The following is a 17,304-nucleotide window of genomic DNA, read 5'->3' as shown; positions in this document are numbered from 1 at the left end:
TATTATCCATTGAATCAACAAGAAGAATGAAGAACCACTTACAATCGGTAGAGCTTGTTGAGAGTTGAATCTCCTTTATTGAGACGAATTGGAGTGAAATAAGTGCAACCCTTTGTTCCTTTTGAATTCTAGGATCAAATGATACAAGTTTCTCTTCTTGAATCGAACATGCAAGGATTACAAGGTGAGAAATTTCGATCCCTCGTGCACTGTTGGGGTTTCTATGAAATCGAAGAAGGTAGAGAAATATAAAGAAACGTCCTTCTTTGTTTTTATCACCAAGATGGTTTTGTATTTGGATATGGATCCGGATCCATATAAGACCGAACCAGCAACACCGAAAATTGGTTAAGGGCAACCAATCATAGGTCTTTTGACAAACATCAGGTTGTTCAAAACTTGATGTTTTTTCACATTAGGTATTGACACGAAATTTTCAGTCAATATTATATCATTTGTTTTTGACAAGTCAAAACCATTTTTAGCGGTCTCGTAATTTATATTGGAGACATTATGATCTTCAAGAAATAATTCTTCTGAAGAGTTATAGAGAATGTCTTCTTGGTAGACATCAGTTGCTTTAGAGGTATAATTCATCAAATACTCATGAATGAGTGGATTAGAAACTCCTCAACCTCATTCTGAACCTTTGTTACTATCTTCAAGGATCTTGAGTGTTTTAGACAATGACTCATCTTCCTTTTGTTCATATATCCTAATCTCATTTGTCAGATCAGAGAGTTGTTTTTCTATTTCAGCAAATTCTGACATTTTTATGGTGATTTTGAAAGAGGCATCTTCAGTGAGACTAAGATATAAAGGACATTCGTCAAATGTCCAAATTACTTTGGACAGAAGAGACTCAACAATGTCAATGTTTGTTTTTCAGTTATCTATCTTGACATTACGTTAACTGAATCAGACATGGATTCAATTTCTTATAGGTTGGATCGCACCAAACACAAATTGTTATATCTTTTTGTGTTTTCCTGCACTGATACCGATTGAAAAGACGAGGGTACCCAAATATACCTCAATCTAAAACTTTTCCACCTATAAGTCCTTTCTCTGAAAGTGATTGTCTATGGACTGAGTCGAGACAATACAACTAATCGGTTCACACTTCGTGTGATCGTCTATGGATACAAGATCGAGACAATACGACAACAAGATAACTTGTGTCATTGACTATTGATATAATATCGATACAATACAACAACGAAGTATGTTTACTTGATAACAGGTTCGAACTTAACCAAATACAATAGGGTTGCTATCAAGTAAATATGAATTAACGTTTGTCTATTTTACTTATAATTATAATAAAAACAATTACAATTGCGGAAATATAAAAGTAAAAGACACATCAAGATTTTGTTAACGAGGAAACCGCAAGTGCAGAAAAACCCTGGGACCTTGTCCAGAATTGAATACTCTCAGGATTAAGCCTATATACAAAATCTAAACCAACTTCGTATAGTTGATACCAAGCAACTAAACCTATAGTTCACCTAGTTCCATCTGTATCCCTATGCCTCCAACTTGCAATAAGTCGTGCACTTGGAACAATTCCTTTGGTTCGTATTCTAAATAGTAAAGGAACAACAAATCTGTTCGATAACAACTCTTTTCAAACAACTGATATGAGTTTGACAAAAGGCTCTTCCGTTTATCCCAATAAACTCCTTCGTCAGGTTCTTAGATGTATCCAATAACAACTACCAAAGTAATTGTCAAGACTTTGCAATCAATACTTCGAATCACAAAGAAACGTATTGATGCCGATCTACTCAATTAATCAATCAAGGTTATCACAAAGACAAACCGATTGTAGTTGGATCCCCATCCGATCAAGTTTCGTGCACTCCAAAGATTATGAACCCAAATCAGAAATCTTCTTCGTCTTCAAATGTTCTTAGATCTTCAATAAACACCTGCACACAATCAACTTGAATTTCTTGTGATCAATCACACACAGAACGGAGTCTGTTAACAATGGATTATCACAAGACGTCTTTAGATCTACAAACAGTCTAAAGATCCACGTCGAAATTTCGATCTAGTTTGAGTGAATCTTATATCAGAAGAGAAGATTCTCAAGCATAAACAAACTAGGAGCAATCAAAGTTCAACAACCGTTAGTCAATCAAATCAATCGAAAACTAATAATAAACTGCAATTATCTAGTTTCCCACCAACGGTACTCGTAGACTTCCCAATCCCAAAGAAGTCTTTAAAACAAGCGGTTGTAAGAGATTTCGCCTAGTTAGGGTACTTTCCTCTCCGAATAGACGGCTCCACCAGTAACAACACAACTAGGTAGTTTTGTTGGCTTTGAGGATAGTTTGCTCGAAATGAAAACTTCAATTTTTATAGACCAAGGAAGGCTAGACACCAAGGAATTTCCAAAACCGAATATTCTCAAAAATATGCAATAAGGCAAAAACGGTTTTCATAATTCCTGGAAATGCTCTGTCCAAATATTGACCGAAATCTCAATAGAAAATCTCCAACTAGTAAATGCACATTACTAATTTTTATTTTCTAAAGATATGCATTTTAATTGCTGGAAATTAAAAGCATATAAAACTAAAAACCTTAATTAAAAGATTCTCAATTTATTTCGATCCGAGATTCTCCTTTAGCTATTAAGGAATATCTTTGAACAATAAAAGGTAAGAATTACTGCACGTGTTCAAAGTATTTCGACATCTTTACTTTATAAATCATTTTTCATATTTACAATCTTGGAACCGATTTGCCACACTTCCAAACAAGTTTAGAATTGGTTCATCTGACTTCCAAGAACTACGTGGTTGATTATCCTATCAAATCACAAATCATGGGTTTCATGGTTCTACCAAAACAAGTTTTGGTTCTACCTCCATGTGGGTACTAGAATTAGTCATGCTAGTTACCAAAACTTGGTTGACTAGGTATTAGGATCGGTTCCTGATGTGATTTGTACATAGTGGTAAAAGTGGTTCGATTCTCATACTTGTGAAGGATATTAATTAGACTTAAATTCTAATATTAGAACAGAAAACTCACTAAAAATTATAGCAAACTCAATCAAAGATGATATCAATACTAAAAGAAACACTGAGGCTAAGATTCCACTACTTTCCAAGTTCAAAGTGATTAAACCAATACTTATATTTATGCAATTTTCTTGTTTAATTTGATTCTAAAATATTGCAACAAGTAGATTTTCAAAAGTAATAATTGTAAATACCAAGTATGAAGCATCAAAAGTCTTAAAACTAAGCATACTCCATCAAGATAGATCACAATCACTCAAATAAGAATCATATTCAATAATAGTTCAAGGCAAATAATCATATAATTATTGCAAATAAAAAGATAAAATAGAATATACCACTTTTTGTTGGAAAAATAGCTTCCTCTATCGCCTCAACAATGGGCTTTAGCTCCTCATATTAATCAATTGCTTAAAATATTGATTTATGGTTCAAAAGTTGATTAAAAGGAATGAAGACAATAAAACAGACAGTTTGCAACGCTGTATTGGCGCTACAAAGAAGCTGTTACAAACGACGAACTGTTACAGAGACCTGTTGGTTACTGTAGCAGTGTTACAAATTGAGACGCCCAAGTGTTGAGATATTAAGACTGACAAAACGACTGTTTTGAATGGTGTTTGTTCTTCAGCTTCTTCTCCTGCTGGTGTAACTCGCTCTGCAACTCGACTGATTCTTCTCTGTTGGGTTCTAAACTTCTCCTAACGTTGCCAAACTCCAGACTCTTTTTCCTTGACCTCACCACAGGCTATATATACATCTCCGGGAAAAAATATCTCGATTAATCATTCCAATATTATCTCTTTTCCTCCACCACAAGTTTCAGGAATAATTCTCTCCAAATCTTTCTTTACGCGTCTTCTGGTGTATTTTACACTTTCCAAACTCTTCAAAGGATGTACTGATATCGAATAGAGCATCTTAGTTACTCATCTGGCCACGTAACTTCCATAAACAGAGAAACAAATCTCGGAAACTTTCTCCTTCTCTGTTTTTACGTAACTCACGTTACTCTCCTATTTCTTCGAAACCAAACTGCTTACCGTTCCTATCTTGTCGCAAAGTGTTGGTCTGAATTTATTCCCATGAAAAACTCCGGATATACCTCTCTCGAATCCTTCCCTGAAAACCCGAGAAACCCATCCTCCACTGTTTCAATCAAACTCGGTGATCCGGCCCTACTTAATCAAATCTGATGGACCTATCCACCCTGTTTAACCTTAAGAAGTCTGTCCCAACCAATATTAACGATTGAGTCTCTTTAAATCTTGCCGAAAAATCCAACCCTAAGTCTGAACTTTGCTGGACAAACTTTCCCGCCAAATTTGAGATTTGAATAGTTGAAGATGACCTCCCCTTATCTGTGACTGGTCTCCCTTAAGCAATTGGGGTGTAGATATCCATAGGGTGCCCCTTAGTAACTGGGTGCCCCTTATCCAAACTCGAGGGTCCGTGTAGCAGGTTCCTCCGGGTGCTTTTATCAACTTTTCGAGCCAATTTTTTCCAAAAATGTTTATTCGCCAAAAATACCTACAAATAAATAAAACACCATAATAAGTATAAAAATGAGCCCTAACAATATATAGAATCGAGACAAATCGGACACAAAAATGTGTCTATCAAATACCCCCAAACCTATTATTTGCTAGTCCTCGAGCAAAAATAAAATAGAAATAAAATCCTAACTCACTGTCGCAGGCATCGACGATTGCATTTAGCATATGCAATAGTCCTTTAAAACCCCTAGGTGTCCCTAGCGGCGGAGTGTTGTCTCCGGAGGGATTACCAGAGGTATACCCACAAAACCTTTATACTCCAGACCCTAGCTATCTACACAGAACCTTGGAAGTCACTAAAGAATCTCCTTGGTTGGCATACTTATTGACTACAGGAGGAAGTACCCTGATGCGAAATTCCAATTGTTGTACACGAGTTTGCACTCAAGCATACTAAAATTCATATGGAGTGACAGATCTCTACTCAGATAGTCGCACTATGGACATCAATATACGGAGTCAAAACTAATCACATGGATAAATCAAGAAGATGGATATAGAAAAAGATGGTTTTGATGTTTACTAGGTGAACGGTGTTTCTCATATCTGTCTGAAGGCCTCCGCCAAAATGAACCTATCCTAATGGACTGAGATACCGGTCTGACTGATATCAACACACTGGCATATACAAGGGTACCAGTGGTCGATAATCCTAACTCTAGGTCAACATAACTGGCATATACAAGGGTTCCAGTGGTCGACTTTATTGAATTTATTCCAGTTGGTCTGATGGTCTGGCCTCTTTTTCTTCTTTTTTTTTTTCTTTTTTGTATCTCAATCACTCTAATTCACCCTAGAATTGGTAACAACTTGAATCGTGAGCCCCACCTAATCACTTAGAGAAACATAGTCTAAAAACAAAACAAAATAAAAACAGAAGTGAAAAGTACTCAACGAGATATGGTGAAACTATCATGTTATTTCTAACATATGAGCTCTGTGCTTTTATGAATAGACTCTTTAGATGTTGCCATCTAGTCAGATTGGTTCCTCAACTCCTACAACCAAAATACTTTCATCCACTTAAATTGGTTAGTGCCATCCTTAATAGGGATAAATTTCTAGGCTCCGGAGTTTATTTATTGCAACGAAAAGGTAACAAAAAGTTCTACCCCACCCCAAAACTTAAATCTAACATTGTCCTCAATGTTTCTAATCAAAAAACAATACCAAAATATAAATAACATGAGTAAATAGTAAAGGGAGAAGTCGGAAAGATAGTACCTGGGTGAAGTGTAACCAAAAACCTATAAAAATATTATACAACATACAAAATCGCCTCGATGGTCAATCAAGGTAAACAGGGTCCTCCAGAGGGACCTCCTCAACATCACCTGTAGGGAAAGTCTCTAAAAAGGGCTTCAGTCGCTGACCGTTAACCTTCGAAGAACTACTACCATCTGGTGTCTCAACCTCAACAGCGCCATGAGGAAAAACAGTACGGACCACAAAAGGACCGGTCCACCGAGAGCGCAACTTCCCGGGGAATAGATGCAAACGAGTGTCATACTGAAGAACTTTTTTACCTGGAGAAAATGACTTCCGTAAAATATTCCTATCATGCACAAGTTTCATTTTGTTCTTATACTCCTTAGCATTATCGTATGCATCTCTATGAATCTCGTCCAACTCATTGAGCTGGAGATTTCTTTGAGCTCCTGCCTTGTCAAGTGAAAAATTTAAGTTCTTAATAGCCCAATAGGCTCGATGCTCTAACTCAACAGGCAGGTGACATGCCTTGCCAAACACTAAACGATAAGGTGACATTCGAAAGGGTGTCTTAAACGTAGTACGGTAAGCCCATAAGGCATCAGTAAGCCTCGACGACCAGTCTTTCCTATTTGGATTAACTATTTTCTCTAGAATACGTTTAATTTCCCTATTGGAAACCTCTACCTGACCACTAGTCTGAGGGTGATATGGGGTTGCTACTTTATGGGTAATACCGTATTGTTTCATTAAAAGAGCAAACGGTCTATTACAAAAGTGTGAACCTCCATCACTAATTATAGCTCGCGGCGTACCAAAACGTGTAAGTATATTCTCTTTCAAAAACTGGACTACGACCCTGTGGTCATTCGTTTTACACGGAACCGCCTCAACCCACTTAGACACATAGTCTACACGACAAGTATGTAAAGATAACCAAACGAAATAGGAAATGGACCCATAAAATCAATGCCCCACACATCAAAGACCTCAATCACTAAAATAGGGTTCAAAGGCATCATATTTCTACGGGAAATGGTTCCTAACTTCTGGCAACGCTCACAAGAAACACAATGACTATGGGAATCTTTAAACAACGAAGGCCAGTAAAATCCACACTGCAAAATCTTTAGCAGCAGTCTTCTTAGCACTAAAATGACCCCCACATGCATGTTCATGACAAAAGGAGATAATACTAGACTGGTCACTCTCAGATACACATCTCCTAATAATCTGGTCCGGACAATACTTAAACAGATAAGGATCGTCCCAAAAGAAATGCTTAACCTCGGCTAAAAACCTAGAACGATCTTGCTTACCCCAATGTTGAGGGGTTCGACCAGTAACAAGATAATTCACTATATTTGCATACCAAGGTGATTGGGAAACAGAGAACAATTGTTCATCAGGAAAGCTATCCCTTATAGGAAGGGAATCACTAGGGGAACTAACAACTAGCCTAGACAAGGTCTGCTACTACATTTTCTGCACCCTTTTTGTCTCTAATGTCTGGGGAAAATTCCTGTAACAATAGGATCCATCTAATCAATCTAGGTTTGGTATCCTTCTTAGATAAAAGGTATTTCAAAGCAGCATGATCTGTATAGATTATGATCTTAGAACCTAATAGGTAGGACCTAAACTTATCCAAGGCAAACACGATGGCTAAAAGTTCCTTCTCGGTAGTTGTGTAGTTCATTTGGGCATCATTCAGAGTTTTGCTAGCATAATAAATCACATGAAGTAATTTGTTTTCTCGTTGTCCTAAAACGACGCCTATAGCATAATCTGAAGAATCACACATAATCTCAAAGGGTAGGTTCCAGTTAGGTGCCTGGACTATCGGGGCAGTAGTGAGTAAAGTTTTAAGCTTCTCAAAAGCCTCTAAACAAGCATCATCAAAGACAAACTTAACATCTTTTGCAAGCAAATTGCAAAGAGGTCTAGAAATCAAGCTAAAATCCTTAATGAATCGACGGTAAAAACCTGCATGCCCTAGGAATGACCTAATATCTTTTACGGTTTTTGGGACCTGTAAAGTCTTAATAAGGTCAACTTTGGCTTTGTCTACCTCTATACCCTTTGAAGAGACGATGTGCCCTAATACAATTCCTGATTTAACCATGAAATGGCATTTTTCCCAATTAAGCACTAAATTTTTTTCCTTACACCTAGTCAACACTAATGTCAAATGATGCAAGCACTCATCGAAAGATGAACCAAACACTGAAAAATCATCCATAAAGACCTCTAAGAACCGTTCTACCATATCAGAAAATATGCTCATCATACAACGCTGAAAAGTTGCAGGGGCATTACATAGCCCGAAAGGCATGCGTCTATACGCAAAGGTACCAAAGGGACAGGTAAAAGTGGTTTTCTCTTGGTCTTCTGGGGCAATAACGATCTGATTATAACCGGAGTAGCCATCTAAGAAGCAATAGTGACTATGTCCAGCTAATCGCTCTAGCATTTGGTCGATAAAAGGAAGGGGAAAGTGATCCTTCCTTGTGACCTTGTTCAATTTCCTATAGTCAATACACACACGCCATCCCGTGGTCACTCGGGTTGGGATTAATTCATTATTATCATTCTGGACTACAGTGATACCTGATTTCTTGGGGACAACCTGAACAGGGCTGACCCACTTACTGTCTGAAATTGGGTAAATAATACCCGCATCTAACAACTTAAGCACCTCTTTTCGAACTACCTCTTTCATGTTAGGGTTCAGTCGACGTTGCATCTCCCTAGAAGGTTTGGAGTCTTCCTCTAAATGAATCTGATGCATACACACAGTAGGACTTATACCCTTAATGTCTGCTATAGTCCACCCTAAAGCTTCCTTATTGTCTTGAAGTACATTTACTAGCCTACTTTCCTGATCACTATCCAAATTGGAAGCTACAATCACAGGTAAAGTCTCAGATGGGCCTAAAAACACATACTTTAGAGTATCGGGTAGTGGTTTAAGGTCCAACTTTGGGGGCTCTTCTAAAGAAGGAATTAGGGTAGTCTCAGAAACTGGTAACGGTTCGAACCTAGCTTTCCATCTATCAGTGTCTAACACAGGGGTAGAATCTAATAGAGCATTCACCTGTTCAATAGTGCTATCGTCGTCAAAATCTAAACCAAAATGGGATAGACAACTTTCTAATGGGTCTTCAGACAAGATGTTTGGTAATGACTCCTGAACTAAGGCTTCTATCATGTTCACCTCTCAACACATGTGTCATCTAGCTCATGAGGTTGCTTACTGACATTAAAAATGTTCATCTCCATAGTCATATTACCAAAAGATAAACTCATCACACCATTTCGACAGTTAATGATCGCATTAGACGTAGCTAAAAATGGGCGACCTAAAATCACAGGTATCTGGTTCTCTGGGTCAGGGACAGGTTGGGTATCTAGGACCACGAAATCCACTGGATAAATAAACTTGTCGACCTCAATAAGAACATCCTCGATAACACCTCGAGGGATTTTAACAGACCTATCAGCTAACTGCAGTGTCATCTGAGTAGGTTTCATTTCACCAAGTCCTAGCTGTAAGTATACATGGAATGGCAGTAAGTTCACACTGGCTCCTAAGTCAAGTAAAGCTTTTTCTACCCGGAAGTTACCTATTGTGCAAGCAATGGTAGGAGAACCTGGGTCTTTGTACTTTGGAGTTGTGGTGTTCTGAATGATTGAACTTACGTGACTAGCTAAAAAGGCTTTCTTATGGACGCTAAGTTTTCGCTTTCGCGTACACATATCCTTAAGGAACTTGGCATAAGCAGGAATTTGCCTAATTGCATCTAATAAGGGAAGGTTTATGGTAACTTGCTTAAAAACCTCCACTATGTCATTAAAGTTCGATTCCTTCTTTGTTGGTACTAATAGCTGAGGAAATGGGGCTCTAGGCCTAAAATCAGACCTTTCAGGAACCGAATTCACATCATCAGAAACTTTATCAGTCTCTTCAGCTACTGGTCCTGAGAGGTGAGATCCTGAGGGGTGAACTACAGTATGTTCACTATCGGGCATGGTTACCTTATTGTCTACAACTCTACCACTTCTAAGGGTTCTAACACATTCAATTGATTCGATGGTTTTGCACCTAATTCATGAACTCCTCTAGGGTTGGGTTGTGTTTGACTAGGAAACTTACCTTTTTCTCTCAAAGAATCACTTATCAGACCAACCTGGGTTTTTAACTCGGAAATAGCCTGACTATTTTCTTGTCCTATCCTGTTACTAGCTTGTAGACTCTGTTCTACGGATAACTGGAATTTTGCAGTTTGCTGAGTTAACAAGGCGAGAGATTCCTCTAAACTTAGGATTTTCTTATCTGACTGATTCTGAAACTGAGCTAGTCCTGAAGGATTCTTAGTATAGCCAAAACCTGGGGGAGCATTAGAATTACTAAACTGACCTTGACTTTGGCCCTTAGACCACGAAAGGTTCGGATGGTTTCTCCAACCAGGATTATAGGTTTCTGAATATGGGTCAATCTTTTGACGGTTATCAAATCTAGTGTTATTATAAAGAGCATTGGCCTGCTCTTCAATATTCTGGCCTTCCCAAAAAGGCTCCACTCTACCACTAGTCTGGCCCACTTCTAAGGCTTCTAACCTTTTTGCTATAGCAGCAATTTTGGCATCTGATTCATAGCCTCCTTCTACCCTATTAACGTTTCCTCTACTTAAAAGAATTTTTTCTGGGGTGCCCTACTATTTTCCCATTGCTGGGTTTTTTCGGCGATTTCATTAAAAAATTCCATCGCCGCATCAACATGGTTTTCAAATCCACCAGTGCATAGAGACTCAACCATGGTCGTTGTGGAATAATCTAAACCCTCATAAAGGATCTGAACTAGCCTAACCTTTTCTAAACCATGATGAGGACACTGGGATAATAAATCATTGAACCTTTCCAAATACCTATATAAAGATTCTCCCTCTTGTTGTGAAAATGTGCATATTTGCGTCCTAATAGACGATGTTTTGTGCCTAGGGAAAAACTTATTGAAAAAGGCAGATGTAAGTTGTTCATATGTCTCAATTGACTCGGAGTCCAAACTATACAGCCACGACTTGGCCTTATCTTTCAGGGAAAATGGGAATAACCTAAGTTTCAAAGCATCATCATCTAAGCCTCTAATTCTTAGAGTACTACAAATTTCCTCAAAATCCCTAACATGGTAATAAGGGTTTTCATTTTCTTTCCCTAAAAAGATTGGGAGCATCTGTAAGGTCCCAGGTTTCAGTTCATAGGGTGCCTCCGTTTCAGCTAACTTAATACACGAAGGAGGGTAGTCCTAGTTGGATTCAACAAAGCTTTCAAAGTTGCCATTTCTGGCGCTATCGGAGCAACATGGATTCTCTCCTCAGTCAAAGACGTTCAAAAACAGACTCTTCAAAAGCCGGACTTTCTAGATTAAGGTAATCGAGACGCTTCGAACTACTAGGTTTCTCTTTAACAAATCTACCTAGTGCGTCTCTTTTACGTTCAGGCATACAATAGAATTTTCTAAATTGGAAGGGTAAGCAAACACAGATCAAGGCCGACTCAACCAAATCAAACCTATTGATTTCTAGCAAACAAAAAGCATGATGGCTCCACTTAGATTGTTTCTAGACCAGCTTCTAATCCTTCGAACGGGAATTCGTTACAATTTAAGCAAACCCCTCTGGAATCAATCCGAGTTAACGTAAGTTGAATAGAGGCGAGGGAAGCTCGGTGGAGCTTTGATACCCAAGGCCTCACCGGTATTACAAGGCGGCGCAGTCACGCATTCAACTTACAGAAACCGTCAAGAACTTCGAAGTATGCTTAAAAGAGTAACCAATATTTTTCGAATGACTTTCCTGTTAAGCTCGTTACCCTATCGGTCTCGTTCTAGTCAAAATTTTAGGCTTAGGTTCGCGTAGGTTACGTGTTCCTAAAGCGGGCAAGAAGAGAACGGTGATGAAATCCGAACCCTTATCTTGTATGGCCAGGCCTTGCCCTTTACTAGAAAAATAAATGTCGTATTCAGTCCTCAACATATATGCATACGAAGGAGTCCAGTAACTCGCTGACAGGGGATTCGCGAGTGTTTAGAATCTTACCTCCCGTTCCAGACGGGGGATGAATCGGTTGTAGTCGACTCGGGCCACTGACTCCGATGTCTAGTGTACGAACCCAAGGTGCAGAGACAATATCGTAATTGTCCTCCTTCTCTGCAAACAGTTTATATTTAAAGTACCCTTCCGTAGGGTAATAAAAAAAAATGTCCCAAAGTCCAAAAAAAAATAAAGAAAAATTACAAAAATAATAAACCCTAATACATTTTTTTTTTAAATAAAATAAAAAACCCTAAACTAAAATTGTCTAAAAAAAATTGTCTTCTTTTCTGTTCTTTTTGCTTTAATCTTTAGCTCCAAGTCTTTATGAAATCACCAAACTCCTTGGCTCAATTTTCTTTATGATCCAGAACCTGTAGACACAAGATAAATACCCAAAAACATAAAAAAAAAAATAATAATAAAAAAATAAATAAAATAAAATAATCTAAAACCCTAAAAACAAGTCCGCGTCGGCGGCGCCAAAAATTGATGTGATTGTAGATAGTGGTAAAAGTGGTTCGATCTCAGACTAGGAGATTATTAATTAGACTTAAATTCTAATATTAAAATAGAAAACTCACTAAAAATTATAGCAAACTCAATCAAAGATGATATCAATACTAAAAGAAACACTGAGGCTAAGATTCCACTATTTTCCAAGTTCAAAGTGATTAAACCAATACTTATATTTATGCAATTTTCTTGTTTAATTTGATTCTAAAATATTGCAACAAGTAGATTTTCAAAAGTAATAATTGTAAATACCAAGTATGAAGCATCAAAAGTCTTAAAACTAAGCATACTCCATCAAAATAGATCACAATCACTCAAATAAAAATCATATTCAATAATAGTTCAAGGCAAATAATCATATAATTATTGCAAATAAAAAGATAAAATAGAATATACCACTTTTTGTTGGAAAAATAGCTTCCTCTATCGCCTCAGCAATGGGGTTTAGCTCCTCATATTAATCACTTGCTTAAAATATTGGTTTATGGTTCAAAAGTTGATTAAAAGGAATGAAGACAATAAAACAGACAGTTTGCAACGCTGTATTGGCGCTACAAAGAAGCTGTTACAAACGACGAACTGTTACAGAGACCTGTTGGTTACTGTAGCAGTGTTACAAATTGAGACGCCTAAGTGTTGAGATATTAAGACTGACAAAACGACTGTTTTGAATGGTGTTTGTTCTTCAGCTTCTTCTTCTTCTCCTGCTGGTGTAACTCGCTCTGCAACTCGACTGATTCTTCTCTGTTGGGTTCTAAACTTCTCCTAAGGTTGCCAAACTCCAGACTCTTTTTCCTTGACCTCACCACAGGCTATATATACATCTCCGGGCAAAAATATCTCGATTAATCATTCCAATATTATCTCTTTTCCTCCACCACAAGTTTCGGGAATAATTCTCTCCAAATCTTTCTTTACGCGTCTTCTGGCGTATTTTACACTTTCCAAACTCTTCAAAGGATGTACTGATATCGAATAGAGCATCTTAGTTACTCATCTGGCCACGTAACTTCCATAAACAGAGAAACAAATCTCGGAAACTTTCTCCTTCTCTGTTTTTACGTAACTCATTACTCCTATTTCTTCGAAACCAAACTGCTTACCGTTTATCTTGTCGCAAAGTGTTGGTCTGAATTTATTCCCATGAAAAACTCCGGATATACCTCTCTCGAATCCTTCCCTGAAAACCCGAGAAACCCATCCTCCACTGTTTCAATCAAACTCGGTGATCCGGCCCTACTTAATCAAATCTGATGGACCTATCCACCCTGTTTAACCTTAAGAAGTCTGCCCCAACCAATATTAACGATTGAGTCTCTTTAAATCTTGCAGAAAAATCCAACCCTAAGTCTGAACTTTGCTGGACAAACTTTCCCGCCAAATTTGAGATTTGAATAGTTGAAGATGACCTCCCCTTGTCTGTGACTGGTCTCCCTTAAGCAATTGGGGTGTAGATAGCCATAGGGTGCCCCTTAGTAACTGGGTGCCCCTTATCCAAACTCGAGGGTCCGTATAGAAGGTTCCTCCGGGTGCTTTTATCAACTTTTCGATCCAATTTTTTCCAAAAATGTTTATTGGCCAAAAATACCTACAAATAAATAAAACACCATAATAAGTACAAAAATGAGCCCTAACAATATATAGAATCGAGACAAATCGGACACAAAAATGTGTCTATCAGTTCCCACATATATATGGTATCTAACTTGTATTTGGTGCGCATGTTCATAGGATCGGTTCCCCAATAACTAAAAATGTGTTGCACCTCTTACAAGGATCGATTCCCCTTTTGTGATCGGTTGCACCTCTTACTAGGATCGGTTCCCCAATGTCTAGATTTGGTCATACCAATTACAGTCAATCGATCATACCATCTCAGGTGATTACTTAAGATCGGTTTCACTAATAAAAGCCATACCAATACAAAAATCAGGCCTTATGAATAGTTTTACCAAGATACATAAACAAGTTATGAGCGGTTATACTAAACACACATATTGGTAATCCAAAGATTTGCAATGAATAACAATACCAATAAGCCTAGCGATTTCCCTTTCGATTCACAAAACAAGTTCATGAATTTACTTTTTTTAAACGAATGTAATAAAATGTTTCCTAGGACGAAAATTTTCACCCATACCCATATATAATTACAATAGCATTCATACGATTATGTCGATGTCTTATATACGAAGTTCAAAATATAGACGTTATACTTCGTATTGTAATTCCTGTTAGAGCATTGCTCGGTTGAACCCACCAAGCGTTGGTATGTCAAGTTTGGTTGTCATATTTTAGTGAATCAAAACTCATGTTATGAGTCGCTTGATTATGTACTAGAGTTAAGCTTTGTATAGGTTAGCTTGAAAGCATTAGGATATGAAACATTAAAAGTATTGCGAAGTCTTGAAGATGTGAAGAAGCGAGGAGCTACAATGACAACAATCATCCTTCCACTTGAGGTTAGGGATATTTGACTTTAAATGTTTCATTCCCTAACGTATCTTTCAAGCCGTGCATATTGAAAACATAACTGCGAAGCATATATGAACTCTAGATAGACATAGTATTAAGGAATATAATACGAGGTTTATTGCTTAACCATTAAACTTTGTAGATAAGACATCACCATAATCATTTGAATGCTATTGTGATTATGTATGGGTATGAGGTGAGGATTCCATCCTAGGGAACAATGTTTACATGTGTTCTAAGGAAGTAAGTTCATAAACTTGTTTGTGGACCGAAAAGGAAATTTCCAGGAGTTATTGGTTTTGTTATTCATTGCATATCTTATGAACAACCAATATGTGAGATAAAGTATAACCGCTCACCACTTGTTGTTTTCTTGGTAGAACTATTCACAAAGTCCTCACTTTTGTATTGGTATAACTTTTATTAGTAAAACCAATCTTAAGTAATCACTTTTGGTATGATCGGATTATGTCTGCCTTGGGGAAAGGGAACCGATCCTAGTAAGGGAAAGGGAACCGATCCTTGTAAGGGGTGCAGTACATCACGGGGAACCGATCCTTGTATGGGGTGCAACAAGGTTTATAGCATAAAGGGGAACCGATCCTATGGACATGTTCAACAAATATAAGTTAGATACCATATATATGTGGGGAACCGAATCTTTGGGAAGCTAGTGTGACTATGCGTAGTACTCACATGGAGGTAGAACCGAAACTTGGTTTGGTAGAACCGTAAACCCATGATTGTGATTGAATGTTGGTTTGATCAATCACATAGTTCTTGAAAGTCATATGAACCAATTCTAAACTTGTTTGGAAGTGTGGAAAAAATCGGTTTCAAGGTTGTAGGTGTGAATGAGAACTTACAAAGTAAAGATGTCGACAAACTTTGAACATGTGCTGTGAATGTTTATTACTATAATTGTTCAAAGATATTCCTTAACGTCTAAGGGAAGAGAATCCCAGGATCGAAACATAAGTAAGTTAAGAATATTTTAATCAAGGTTATTAATTTCACTTTGTAGGGAAATTACAGAATTAGTAATGTGCATTTAGTGATTAGATTTTCCGAGAGATTTCGATTGTTATTTTTGGACAGAGCATTTCCAGGAATTATGGAAACCGAATTTGTTCTTTAATAAATATCTTAAGAATATTTTCGGTTTTGGAAATTCCTTGGTGTCCAAACTTCCTTGTCTATAAATACATGAATTTTGCCTTTCTAGCAAACTAATCCTTCGTAACAACATATTTCCTCTTTTGTCTTTATTACTGGTGTAGCCGCATATCGGAGAGGAGAGTAATCTAATTAGATGAAATATCTTACGGCCGCTCGTTTTAAAGTCTTCTTTGGGATTGAGAAGCTCTAGCGCGACCCATTGGTGGGAAACTAGATAATTGCGGTTTATCTTTGTTTTCGATTGATTTGATTGACTAACGGTGGTTGAAATCTGATTGCACCTAGTTTGTTTATTCTTGAGAATCTTCTCTTCTAATATAAGATTCACTCAAACTAGTTCAGAGTTTCGACAGGGATCTTTAGACTGTTGTTAGTTCTAAAGACGATCTTGTGATAATCCATTGTTAACAGACTCCGTTCTGTGCGTGGTTGATCACAAGAGATTCAAGTGATTGTGTGCAGGTTTTTATTGAAGATTTAAAGACAAAGAAGATATTGAATATCAGACTTGGGTTTTATAATCTTTGGTGTGCACAATACTTGTTTGGGTAAAAGAGGATCCAATTAATAATCGGTTTATCCTTGTGGTAGATTGGATTGATTAATTGAGTAGATCGGCATCAACACGGTTCTTCGGATTAAAGGTGTTGTTGGCTTAATCTTAAACGATTACCTTTGGGTGATTGAACATAAGATAGATCTAGACCCGAAGAAGGGGTTTATGTTAAGATAAACGGAAGAGCCTTTGTCCGAATCATATCACTTGGTTGAATAGGGTTGATACCAAACATATTTCTTGTTCCTTTACTGTTTGGAATACGAACCAAAGGGATTTGTCCAAGTACGTGACTTATTCATAAGTCGGAGGTGTGGGAATACAGACGGAACTAGGTGAACTATAGGGTTAGTTACTTGGTCTCAACTATACGAAGTTAAGTGTAATTTTATGTAGCGGCTTAATTCTGAGAGTATTCAATTCTGGACTAGGTCCCGGGGTTTTTCTGCATTTGTAGTTTTCTCGTTAAAAAAATCTTGCTGTGTCATTTACTTTTATTTTCCACATTATAATTATTTTATTATAATTAAAGTAAATTACACAAACGTTAATTCCTATTTACTTGATAAGAAATCCTATTGTGTTTGGTTAAGTCCGAACCTTTGTATCAAGTAAACATACTTCGTTGTTGTATTATCTCGATCTCGTATCCATAGACGATCACACAAAGTGTGAACCGA

At 37.4% G+C, this 17,304-nt stretch overlaps 1 pseudogene; it reads left to right on the top strand.

Annotated features, from left to right (window-relative positions):
• The first annotated feature begins 10,683 nt into the window (after window positions 1–10,683).
• LOC113307181 lies at window positions 10,684–10,783 on the top strand (annotated as a pseudogene).
• The last annotated feature ends 6,521 nt before the right edge of the window (window positions 10,784–17,304 follow it).

Source organism: Papaver somniferum, chromosome 8 (genome assembly GCF_003573695.1).
Source record: "Papaver somniferum cultivar HN1 chromosome 8, ASM357369v1, whole genome shotgun sequence".
Lineage (NCBI taxonomy): Eukaryota > Viridiplantae > Streptophyta > Magnoliopsida > Ranunculales > Papaveraceae > Papaver > Papaver somniferum.
This window is presented reverse-complemented; position numbering and strand designations above follow the sequence as displayed.